Consider the following 13,407-nt stretch of genomic DNA (forward strand, 5'->3'; position numbering starts at 1 on the left):
TCAGCCACTTCCCAGCTGTGTGACCCTGGGCAAGTCACTTGACCCCCATTGCCCACCCTTACCAATCTTCCACCTATGAGACAATACACCGAAGTACAAGGGTTTAAAAAAAAAAATTAAAAAAAAAAAACAGTACTGAGGTGCCTCTTCATACCTATAAGATAGGCCAATATGGCAGTAAACAAAAGTGGTAAATGTTGGGAGGAATGTGGCAAGATAGGAACTTTAAGGCATTGTTGATGGAGTTTTGAACTCATCCAAACATTCCAGGGAGAACTTGGAACTATGCTGAAAGATTATAAAACTGTGAGCCAAGGAAAGGTAAGAGAAGACTATTGTAGTAGTCCAGCTGTGAGGCAATGTGTCCTGTCCTATATGGTGGCAGTGAGAGTAGAGAGAAGGAATGGAGAATATGTACAAGAGATGTCAAAGAAACTTGGCAACAGCTGTTAAATACATGGTGTGAATTATTATAAGTAAGGAGTTGAGATTGATACTGAGGATGGGAGCTTGAGTGATTGGGAGGATGTTGGTCCCCTTGATAATAAGAGTGATGTAAAAAAGATGAAGGTTGATGGGGTAGGGAGAGACAATAAGTTTTGTCTGGGAAATGGTGTTTGAGTTGATATCTCAAGGACATGACATTTAAGATGTCTTTTAGGCATTTTGTGATGAGGGCCTAAAGTTGAGGAGAAAAGTTAGGTCTGGACAAATAGATTCCAAAATCTTCTCCATAGAGATGATCATTGAACATGTGGGCGTTGACAAGTTTAACCAAGTGAAACTTTATAATGGGAGGCAATAAAATGATCTGGGACTCTAGATCCCTCTCAGACACCGTAGGCTCACTGGAGTGACCTGGATGAAGATCCAATAGGAAGAGATAGAGGCAGGTCAGATGGATAAAGGATGATGGAATGTCAACCATGAGGAGCAGCAAAGTCCCTTTTGCCTCTTAATCTAGGATCTTTAGCAGCTACTTTTGGAAGTAGCCTTCAATTCCATTCAACTGCCAGTCATTTGCCATAAGCCCTGTATTAGGACTGAGTAGATATGATATCAATAGGATAGAGTTTCTGTTCTAAAACAGTTTATTAGTCTGGTGGGGTGACAAAATGGATTTGGATCTCTCTAATAAAAAGAAAAAGTGATAAAAGAGATGAGCCACAGAATGAGCAATGAGAAATTACAGAGGTGATTTCAGAAGGTGGAGTATAGGAAAATGTCTTAAGGGATACAGTTTTCTAGCTGGCTCTCTCATGATAATTTCTTTAACATCAGCTATTGCTTGGTAGCTGGGAAGGTCTAAAACTATCTTCTCTGTTATGGATTCAAGAGTCATAACAATTGCTAATATGAAATTTTTTGTTATGATAGGGAGAGCTATTGTCCAAATCAATATCATAGTATGCATATATTGCTTTATGGTGGTAAAAATTCTGTTCTTTTTTTAATTCTAGGTAAAATCAAAATAGATTGGCTGTGAAGTGGCACAGTGCACAGAGTGCCAGTCACTCCAATATCTATGCCAAGAAAACTCTAGGTGGAATCACAAAGAGTCAGAAACAATGGAAACGAAGGGACAAGAAGAAGAAGCCAGAATTCTTTCATTTCATTAGATAAGAAAGTAAGTCTACAAAACCCAATTGAATAAGATATTTCCTTATGTGGTCAAAAGAGCTTCAGATTTGGTCCCAGTGGCTCTGGGATCAAGTCTCGATTTTACTATTGACTGCCTCAGTGTGACCTTAAGGAAAAATTTCAACTTCTTTGAATTCCGTTTTCTTGTCTATTCATAGAGAAAGCTTGACTAGTAGACCCCTAATTCAGTTGGATAGTATTTTTTATTAAGTCCTTACTATTTTTATTAGTCATGCAAGAAGTCTGTCAATAATTTCTTGAGGACACTTAACTTAAGGAGCTCATATTGTAGGGGTGGAGGAGACAATATGAAAACTATTGTGTACTGGGCAGCTGGTTGGCAGGGTGATAGAACACTGGGCTTAGAATCCGGACAACTCATCTTCATGAGTTGAAATCTCCTTAGATACACTATCTGTGTGACCCGGGGTAAATCACTTTAAATTTAAATTAGAGGAGAGAGATGATTTCAAGCAGTGGAGTATAGGAAAATATCTGAAGGGATAGGATTTTCTAGCTGTCTCATGATAATTTCCTTAACATCAGCTATTTCCTGGTAGCTGGGAAGGTCCACAGCTATCTTCTCTGTCATGGATTCAAGTGAAAACATTTGTTAATATCAAAAATTTTGTCATAACTAGAGCTATTGTCCAAATCATCATCATACTATTATGCATTTATTGCTTTATGTTGGTAAAAAATTTGTTCTTTTTTATTTCTAGATAAAATCAAAATAGATGGGCAGTGAGTTGGCACAGTTGGCCGAGTGTCAATCACTCCAGTATCTATGTGAAGAAAATTCTAGATGGAATCACAGTCAGACACAAAGGAAACAAAGGGACAACAAGAAGAAACAAGAATTCATCATTTTATTTTATCAGAAAAGAAAGTAAGTCTACAAAGGCAAATTGAATAAGATATTTCCTTATGTGGTCAAAAGAACTTCAGATTTGTTTATAGAGGCTCTGGGATCAAATCTCAATTCTACTATTTACTGCCTCAGCATGGCCTTAAGGAAAGCATTCGACTTCTTTTGAATTTCATTTTCTTGTCTATTCAAAGAAAACTTGACTGGAAGACCCCTTAGTCAGTGGGATATTTTTTTTATTAAGCACTTATGTATTAGTCTTTCAGGAAGTCAATAAGCACTTCTTGAGTATACTTACCTTATAGAGCTCATATTCTAGGGATGGGGGAGACAATACGGCAACTTTTGCATACTGGGCAGCTAGTTGGCATAGTGATAGAACACTGGACTTAGAATCGGGAATATTTCTCTTCGTGAGTTCAAATCTCCTTAGAGACAGTATTTGTGTGACCCAGGGTAAGTCACTTTAACTTCATTTGCTTCAGTTCCTCTTGTCAAATTAGGTAAAGATGGAAATGGCCATTTTCCTCATACCTGGCCAAGTCCAAAGCTATCTTCTTTGCCATGGATTCAAGAGTATTAACAATAGTTAAAATAAAAGTTCTTGTTATGAAAACTATAGCTATGGTCCAGATCATCATTATACCCTTATGTGTTTATTGCTTTATGTTGTTAAATAAAAATTTTCTTTTTTTATTTCTAGGTAACATAAAAAATGATGGGTATCAAGGTGGCACAGTTGGTATTGTACCAATAACTCCAGTATCTATGTCAAGGAAAGTCTACATTGAATCATGAAGTCAGGCAAAATGGAAGCAAAGGAACAACAAAAAGAAACCAGAATTCATCATTTCATTTTATCAGATAAGAAAGTGAGTCTACAAAGGAAATTCAATAATATATTTCATTAGTCTAAAGAGCTTTAGATTAGATCTCAGAGGCTCTGGATTCAAATCTCAATTCTATGATTTATTATGTTCATGTGACCTTATGGAAAACATTCAACTTCTCTTGAATTCAGTTTTCTTCTCTGTTCAAAGAGAAAGCTTGACTAGAAGACCCCTAATTCAGGGGGATATTTTTTTATTAGGCACTTAACTATTTTTAAGACATGCAGGAAGTCAGTAAATCAGAATTTATAAAGGACACTAAACTTAAGTAGCTCATATTCTAGGTGGGGGAGACAATATGGAAACCATTGTGTACTTGGCAGCTGGATGGCAGAGTGATAGAACACTGGGCTTAGAATCCAGACAACTCATTTTCATGAGTTGAAATCTCCTTAGACATTATTTGTGTGACCCTGGGTAAGTCATTTTAACTCGATTGGCCTCAGGTCCTCCTGTCAAATTAGCTAAAATGGGAAATGGCAAACCACTCTAGTATTTCTGCCATGAAACCCCAAATGGGGAAACAAAGAATCAGACATGACTGAACAACAATGACAAAACAAGATATATTCAGGGTAAAAACTGGTATTTTCTGAGGAACAAAACCAGCAGTAAGGAAAATTAGGGAAGGCATCATAGAGAGGTTGAAAATTGATTTAAGTCTTGTGGAAAGGAAGCCAGGGAAGGTAACAGTCCAAGAAGAGGGGTCATGGGGAAAAGCCATGGAAAAGGAACAGAGCTGGGAGATGGGATGTAGTGTGTGGAAAACAAGAAGTAAAATAATCCTGGATTATAGAATTTGTAGAGGGGAATAAAATATATGAAAACTGGAAAGATAAAATACCAAGTTGCAGAAAGACAAATGAAATATTTAATATTTAATAGAAATTATTTAAGAAAGAAAGAAATTATTTAAGAAATATATTAAGAAACACATGTGTGCATGTGTTTTCTATTAAGGGACCCATAGTTTAAAGAAGATAGCTGTAATTAAAACAACACTGAGGTACCACGTCATGGTTATCAGATTGGCCAATATGGCAGTAAAAGAAAGTGGTATATTTTGGAAGGAATGTGGTGAGATTGGAATGCTAATGCATTGTTGGTGGAATTGTGAAATCATGCAAACATTCCGAGGAAAACTTGGAACTGTGCCGAAAGGGCCATTAAACTGTGAGCCAAGGATGCTAATAGAAGACTATCATAATAGTACAACTGTGAGGCAATATATCCTGTCCCAGAATGGTGGCAGTGTCAATAGAGGGAAGGAGAAGAGGATGTGTACAAGAGATGTGAAAGAAATGACTATTCTTGGGAACTGATGTTGGATACATAAGGTGAACATAATTAAGGAGTTGAGAATGATACTGAGGATGGGAGTTTGAATGATTGGAAGATGGTGGTCCCCTTGACAATAACAGAAGTCCAAAAACATGGAGGTTGATGGGATAGGAAGATATAATGAGTTTTGTCTGGGACTTGGAGAGTCTGTGTTAATATCTCGAGGACATGAAATTTAAGATGCCTGATAGGCAGTTGGTGATGAGGACCTATAGTTCAGGGGAAAAGTTAGGGCTGGAAAAATTGACCTGAAAATCATCTGTATAGAGATGATGATTCAACTTATGGGGATTGATAAGGTTAACCTGACAAAATGGTACAGAGGGAGGAGATGAGATGACTTGAGACTTTAGAGCCCTATCAGACACCTTTGGTTCACTGGTGTGACCTGGTTGAAGATCCAACAAGAGAGACAGAGGAGAGATCAAATGGGCAAAAGATGATGGAATATCAACCATGAGGAACGGCAAAGTCCCTTTATCCTCTTAATCTAGGATCCTATCAACCACTTTTGGAACTACCCTTTAATTCCATTCAACTGGCATTTATTTACCGCAAGCCCTGTATTGGGTCTTAGTGGATGTGATATCAATAGGATAGAATTTCTGTTCTATTAGAGTTTATAGTCAGGTGTATTTGGATCACTCTAATATAAAGAAAAAGTGATAATGAGAAGAGGCACAATGTGCTATGAGAAATTCCAGAGGTGATTTGAAGCAGTGGAGTATAGGAAAAATGTCTTAAGGGATAGGGTCTTCTAGCTGGGTCTCTCATGATAATTTCCTCAGGATCACCTATTTCCTCATACCTGGCAAAGTCCAAAGCTGTCTTCTCTGCCATGGATTCAAGAGTCATAACAATTGTTAATATCAAAAATTTTTGTCATGATGGCTATAGCTATTCAAATCATCATTATGCTCTTAGGCATTTATTGTTTCATGTTGGTAAAAAATTTCTTCTTTTCTTTCTAGATAAATCAAAATTGATTAGCAGTGAAGTGGCACAATCGGTAGAGTACCAATCACTCCAATATCTTTGTCAAGAAAAACTTTTATGGAATCACAAAAAGTCAGGCACAACGGAAACGGAAGGAACAAGAAGAAGAAACCAGAATTCATCATTTCGTTTCATCAGATAAGAATGTAAGTCTAAAAAGGCTAATTGAATAAAATATTTCCTTATGTGGTCTAAAGAGCTTCAGATTTGGTCTCAGAGTCTCTGGGTTCAGATAACAATTCTATGATTTACTGACTCAGTGTGACCTTAAGGAAAACATTCAACTTCTCTTAATCAGTTTCCTTGTCTGTTCAAAGAGAAAGTCCCCTAATTCAGTGGGATATTTTTGTATTAAGCACTTAATATGTATTAGACATGTAGGAAGTCAGTCAATGAACATTTATTAAGGACACTTATTTTTAAAGGAGCTCATATTCTGAGGGTTCGGGGTGGGGGGAGACAATATGCAAGGCATTGTGTACTGGGCAACTAGTTGGCAGAGTGATAGAACACTGGGTTTAGAATCAGGAAGACTCATCTTTATGAGTTGAATTCTCCTTAGACTCTTATCTTTGTGACCCTGTGTAAGTCACTTTAACTCCATTTGCCTCAGTTCTTCCTGTCAAATGAAGTAAAGAAGATAATGGCAAATCACTCTAGTATTTCTGCCATGAAACCCTAAATGGGGAAACAAAAAATCAGGCATGACTGAAAAACAATGTCAAGAACAAGATATATTCAGTGTAAATAGCTGGTATTTTCTGAGGGAAGACACTAGCAGTGTGAATAATTAGGGAAGGTTTCTTAGAGAAGTTGGATTTAATTTAAGTCTTGGAGAAAGGAAACCAGGAAAGTTAGTAGTCCAAGAAGAGGTGCATGGGGAAAACCCAAGGAAAAGGAACAGAGTTGGGAGATGGAGTATAGTGTGCAGAGAACAAGTTCAATAATGCTGGATTATATAGAATTTGTAGAGAATAAAGTATATGAAAATTGGAAAGATGGGAAAGCACCAAGTTGTAAAAAGTCAAATAAAATATTTAATACTTAATAGAAATTATTAAAGAAAAGTATGTGTGCATGTGTGTATTTTATATGAAGGGACCCATAATTTTAAGAAGATAGCTTTAATTAAAACAACACTGAGGAACCATATCACTGCTATCATATTGGCCAATACGGCAGTCAAAGAAAGTGGTATGTGTTGGAAGGAATGTGGCAAGATTGGAATGTTAATGCATTGTTGGTGGAGTTGTGAATTCATGTAAACTTTCTGGGGATAACATAGAAATATGCCAAAAGGGTTATAAAACTGTGAGCCAAGGAAAGCTAACAGAAGACTATGACAGTAGTCCAGCTGTGAGGCAATATGTCCTGTCCCAAAAAGGTGACAGTGTGAGTAGAGAGGAGAAGGGGATGTGTACAAGAGATATGAAAGAAATGACAAAACTTGGCAACAGACGTTGAAGACATAAGGTGAACGTATGTAAGGAGTAGAGAATGATATGAAGATTGGGAAGATGGTGGTCCCCTTGACAATAGCAGAAGTAAAAAACGATGGAGGTAGATGGGGTAGGAAGAGTTAATGAGTTTTGTCTGGGACATGGAGAGTCTGAGTTGATATCTTGAGGACATGAAATTTGTTGACCTAGAGGTCAGGAAAGAAGTTAGGGCTGGACATATAGACCATAAAAACATCTGAATAAAAATGATGATTAAATTTATGGGGGCTGATAAGATTAGCCAGACAAAAGAGTATAGAAGGAGGAGATAAGATGATCTGGGAATCTAGATCCCTGTCAGAAACTTTTGCTTCACTGATGTGATCTGGTTGAAGATCCAACAAGACAGATGGAGAGGTCAGATGGGTTAAAAGTCCCTTTTACCTCAATCTAGGATTCTATCAAACATTTTTGAAACTAGCCTTCAGTTCCATTCAACTGGCATTTATTTACCACAACCCTTGTACTGGGGTCTTAGTGGAAATGATATCAATAGGATAGAGTTTCTGTTCTATTAGAGTTTATAGTCTAGTAGTAGAGACAAAATGTATTTGGATCACTTTAATACAAAGAAAAATTGATAGAGAAGAGGCACAATGTGCTATGAGAGATTTCAGAGATGATTTCAAGCAGTGGAGTATAGGAAAAATGCCTTAAGGAATAGTGTTTTCTAGCTGGCTCTCTCATAATTTCCTTTACATCAGCTATTTTCTTGTACCCAACCAGGCCTAAAGGTATCTTTTCTGCCCTGGATTCAAGAGTCATAACAATAGTTAATATCAAAAATAATTGTTAAGACAGTTACTGTCCAAATCATCATTATAACCTTTTGCGCTTATTCCTTTATGTTGGTAAAATTTTTCTTTATTTCTTTCTAGAAAAAATGAAAATAAATGGACAATGAGGTGGCACAGTAGGCAGAGTACCAATCACTCCAGTATCTTTGTCAACAAAAGTCTACATGGAATCAAAAAGAGTCAGGCACAACGGAAACGACAAAGAAAAAACAGAATTCATCAATTCATTTCATCAGATAAGAAAAAGTAAGCCAACAAAGGCAATTCAATAGTAATTTTCATTATGTGGTGTAAAGAGCTTCAGATTTTCTCTCAGAGGCTCTGGGTTGTAGTCTCGATTCTACTATTTACTGTTTCAGTGTGACCTTAAGGAAAACATTCAACTTCTCTTGAATTCAGTTTCTTTTGGGAAATGGAGAGTTGATCTCATGAACATGAAAATTTAAGATGCCTAATAGGTGATGAGAACCTAGAGGTCAGGAGAGAAATTAGGGCTGGACAAATTGAACCCAAGATCAGTATAGAGATGATTGAAAATATAGGTACTGATGAGATTAACCAGACCAAAGACCAAAGACCAAAGGAAGAGATAAGATGACCTGGACTCTAGAGCCCTGTCAGACCTTTGGTTCATTGGTATGAATTGGTTGAAGATCCCAGCAAGAGAGACAGAGGAGAGGTTAGATGGGCAAAAGATGATGGAATATCAACCATGAGGAGCAGCAAAGTCCCTTTTACCTCTTAATCTAGGATGCTATCAACCACTTTTAAAATTAGCCTTCAATTCCATTCAACAGGCATTATTTACCACAAGCCCAATATTGCGTCTTAGTGGATATGATATAAATAGGATTGAGTTTATGTTCTATTAGAGTTTATAGTCTGGTGGGGGAGACAAAATGTATTTGGATCACTTTAATAGAAAAAGCAATAAATAAAGAGAAAGAGGCACAATGTGCTATGAGAAATTCCATAGATGATTTGAAGCAATGGAGTATAGGAAAAATGTCTTAAGTGATAGGGTTTTCTAGCTGGGGGTCTCATGATAATTTCCTCAACATCAGGTATTCCCTCCTACTCGGCCAAGTCCAAAGCTGTCTTTGCCATGGATTCAAGTGTCATAACAATTATTAATATCAAAAATTTTTGTTGGGATAACTATAGTTATTGTTCAAATCATCATACACTTTTGCATTTATTCCTTTATGTTAGTAAAAAATTTCTTCTCTATTTCTTTCTAGATGAAATAAAAATCAACAGGTAGCAGCGAGGTGGCAGAGTAGGCAGAGTACCAATCACTCCAATATTTTTTTCAAGAAAAGTCTACACAGAATCATAAAGTCAGGCACAACGGAAAAGAGGGAACAACAAAAAGAAACCAGAATTCATCATTTCATTTCATCAGATAAGAAAGTAAGTCTACAAAGGAAATTCAATAATAGATTTCATTATGTGGTGTAAAGAGCTTCAGATTTGCTCTCAGAGACTCTGGGTTCTAGTCTCAATTCCACTTTTTACTGTTTCAGTGTGACCTTAAGGAAAACATTCAACTTCTCTTGAATTCAGTTTTCTTGTCTGTTCAAAGAGAAAGCTTGACTGGAAGGCTCCTAATTCAGCGGGATATTTCTTTTATTAAGCACTAACTATGTATTAGTCATGCAGGAAGTTAGACAATCAGCGTTTATTAAGGACACTTCCCTTAAGGAGTTTATGTTATGGGGTGGGAAGACAGTATGAAAACCTCTTTGCACTGGGCAGCTAGTTGGCAGGATGATAGAACACTGGACTTGGAATCAGGAAGACTCATCATCATGAGATGAAATCTCTTTTGACCATATCTTTGTGACCCTGGGTAAGTCACTTTAACCCTTTTGTCTCAGTTCTTCCTGTCAAGGGAGATAAAGAAGATAATGGTTAAACCACTCTGGTATTACTGCCATGAAACCCTAAATGGGGAAACAAAAAATCAGAAATGACTGAACAATAATGATAAAAAACAAGATATATTAGTGTAAATAGCTGGTATTTGCTGAGGTAAGACACTAGGAGTGGGAATACTTAGGAATGGCATCTTGGAGAAGTTGGAATTTGATTTAAGTCTAGTGGAAAGGAAGCCAGGGAAGCTAGTAGTTCCAAAAAGAGGGGGAGTGGGGAAAAGCCCGGGAAAAGGAACAGAGTTGAGAGATGGAGTGCAGTGTGCAGAGAACAAGAAGTTTGATAATCCTAGATTATAGAACTTGTAGAGGATAAAGTATATGAAAACGGGAAATTTAGGAAAGTACCAAGTTTCAAAAAGAGCAAAAAATATTTAATTTTAATAGAAATTGTTAAAGAAGGGTTAGTGTGCATGTGTGTGTTTTCTATGAAAGGACCTTTATTTTTAAGAAGATAGCTTTAATTAAAACAGCACTGAGGTACCCTGTCACAACTATCATATTGGCCTGCATAGCAGTTAAAGAAAGTGGTATGTGTTGGAAGGAATTTGGCAAGATTGGAATGAATGCTCATGCATTGTCCATGGCATTGTGAACTCATGTAAACATTCCCGGGAAAACTTGGAACTATGCTGAAAGGGCTTTAATACTGTGAGCCAATGAAAGCTAATAGAAGACTATGGCAGTAGTCCAGCTGGGAGGCAATATATCCTGTCCCAGAATAGTGGCCTTGTGAGTAGAGAGAAGAGGATGTGTACAAGAGATATGAAAGAAATGGCTAAAACTTGACAACAGACGTTGGGGTAGGTAAGGTGAACAATAAGTAAGGAGTTGAGAATGATACCGATGGTGGCAGCTTGAGTGACTGGGAAAATCTTGGTCCTCTTAACAATAATAGAGAAGTCAAGATGAAAGGTGATGTGGTAGGGGGCATAATGAGTTGCCTTTGGAATACAGAGAGTTTGGGTTGACATGAAATGTCTAATAGGCAGTTGGTACTGAGGATCTAGAGGTCAGGAGAGAAGTTAGGGCTGGACAAATTGATCCCAAAATTATTAGCATAGAGATTATGATTGCATAGATCAGGGCTTATGAGGTTAAAAAGAGTATAGAGGAAAGATATAAGATGACCTGGACTCTAGAGCCCTGTCAGACACCTTTGGTTCACTGGTTTGACCTGACTGAAGATCCAGTGAGAGAGAGGAGACATCAGATGTGCAAAAGATGATGGGATATCATCCATGAGGAGCAGCAAAGGTCCCTTTTACCCTTTTAATCTAGGATCCTATCAACCAGTTTTGGAAGTAGCCTTCAATTCCATTCACCTGGTATTTATTTATCACAAGCCCTCTATTAGGTCTTAGTGGATATGATGTCAATAGGATAGAGTTTCTGTTCTATTAGAGTTAATAGTCTGGTAAGGGAGACAAAATGTATTTGGATCACTCTAACACAAAAACAAAAAGTGATAAAGAGAAAAAGGCACAATGTGCTATGCAAAATTCCAGATTCAAGCAGTGGAGTATAGGAAAAATGTCTTGAGTGATAGGGTTTTCTAACTGGCTCTCTCATAATTTCCTTAATATCAGCTATTTCCTGGTAGCTAGGAAGGTCCAAAGCTATCTTCTCTGCCATGGATTCAAGAGTCATAACAATTGTTGATATAAAAAATTTTTGTCATGACAGCTATAGCTATTGTCCAAATCATCATTATACTGTTATGCATTTATTGCTTTTTGTAGGTAAAAAATTTTTTTTATTTCTTTCTAGCTAAAATAAAAATCAACGGGCAGTGAGGTGGCACAGTAGGCAGAGTACCAATCACTCCAATATCTTTGTCAACAAAAGTCTACATGGAATCACAAAGAGTCAGGCACAGTGGAAAGGAGGCAACAGCAACAACAAAAAACCAGAATTCATCATTTCATTTCATCAGATAAGAATGTAAGTCTAAAAAAGCCAATTAAATAGGAAGTCTGTCAATCCACATTTATTAAGGACACTTGCCTTAAAGAGTTTATATTCTAGGAGGGTGGGGTCTTGTGTTTGACATCTCTGCTCCAGATGCTCTTGTTTGTGGTTGGCAATATGCTGTTTGTACAAAACCCCAGAACATTGCAAAGTCTCCTGTAAGAGATCTGTCACTTATCGAAAGAATTTGGCCTAATCATTCATCCAGTAAAGACCAAGCAGATGAAGACTGTCTATTGCTTAGATAATGACATGTAGTGGAATGGAAAACCCAAAGGGCTTGTCCATCAGTATGTGTATCTAGACCAGATAAAACAAATAATCTTGGCCCAGAATTAAATAAGAGGAAGAGAAGAGATTGAATTGCTTTCAATAAATTACAAAGCTTATTTAATGATCCCAAACTTTCTGCAGAAAATATTTTAAAAATACCATTATTTGGCAGCTAGATGGTGTAATGGATAGAGTGCCGGACCTGGAGTCGGCAAGGCTCATTTTCTTGAGTTCAAATCTTGTCTCAGACACTTTCTAGCTATGTGACCCTGGGCAAGTCCCTTACTCCTGTTCACCTCAGTTTCCTCATCTGTAAAATGAGCTGGAGAAGGAAATGAGCAACCACTCCAGGATCTTTGCCACATAATGAAGAGCTGGACATGACTGAAATGACTGAACAACAATGATAGCATTCTATTGATAGTATTGTATGGCTATAGACAATTATCTCTGAAGAAATGCAAATGCTTATCCTATAGAAGTTAATGGAGACATGTGAGGGGTTTGCAGGTCACATCTTTTTGAAACTGTAGTATAGGGGAAATTGGTTTGGAAACTATTTCCATTGATGTAATTATGTAACTTATTAGTCTGAAAGACTAGTTTGGAGCACTGAGAGATGAAGTTAGTTGTCCATCTAGCATTTTTCAGAGGCAGCATTTGAACGCCAATATTCCTGACTCCTAGACCTGTTCCCCCTCCAGTCTACTATTTTGCTTTTCAATTTACAGCATAGACAAGGATGAAACACATCCAAATACATTTACTGTGTATGTGCCACATATGTGCTAGGGTTATACTTCTGAGGGGAGTGTTGTTTATTTGTCCTCTCTCATCTGTTGCCAAGTAGCTGGTAATTCAATGAATAGAGCATTGGGCTTGGGAGTCAGGAAGATCTGAGTTCAAATCCATTCTCAGACATTTAGTAGCTCTGTGTCTCTGGGAAAATCACTTCATCACTTCCTGCCTCAGTTTTCTGCATTGTGAAATAAGGATAAGAGTAGCACCTGCTTCTCAGAGTTGTTATGAGGATCAAAGGGGGGATACTTGTAAAATGCTTTGCACAGTTCCTGGCACATAGTAGATGCATTTTAAATGCTTGTTTCTTTCCCCCCCACCAAATTTAAGAGAAACTTTTTGTAGGAATTGGATGAGGTCCTCTTTAGCTTTAATGAAGTACCTTTTTTTTTTTTTTTT

The 13,407-nt window shown here is 37.3% G+C and overlaps 2 long non-coding RNA genes across 2 annotated transcripts in view; both read left to right on the forward strand.

Annotated features, from left to right (window-relative positions):
• Window positions 1–3,375, forward strand: part of LOC123247023 — an 8,850-nt gene extending 5,475 nt beyond the window's left edge. Inside the window, exons 3-5 of the long non-coding RNA XR_006506132.1 lie at window positions 1,461–1,627; window positions 2,364–2,530; window positions 3,213–3,375. This is a non-coding gene — a long non-coding RNA (uncharacterized LOC123247023). The remainder of the gene's footprint in view (window positions 1–1,460; window positions 1,628–2,363; window positions 2,531–3,212) is intronic.
• Window positions 3,376–5,717: 2,342 nt separating this feature from the next.
• LOC123247022 lies at window positions 5,718–11,767 on the forward strand. Its single transcript, XR_006506131.1, has 4 exons — window positions 5,718–5,882; window positions 8,114–8,278; window positions 9,274–9,445; window positions 11,737–11,767. It is a non-coding gene; the product is annotated as an uncharacterized LOC123247022 (long non-coding RNA).
• Window positions 11,768–13,407: the final 1,640 nt, after the last annotated feature.

This window comes from Gracilinanus agilis, chromosome 4, assembly GCF_016433145.1.
Source record: "Gracilinanus agilis isolate LMUSP501 chromosome 4, AgileGrace, whole genome shotgun sequence".
Taxonomy (NCBI): Eukaryota; Metazoa; Chordata; class Mammalia; order Didelphimorphia; family Didelphidae; genus Gracilinanus; species Gracilinanus agilis.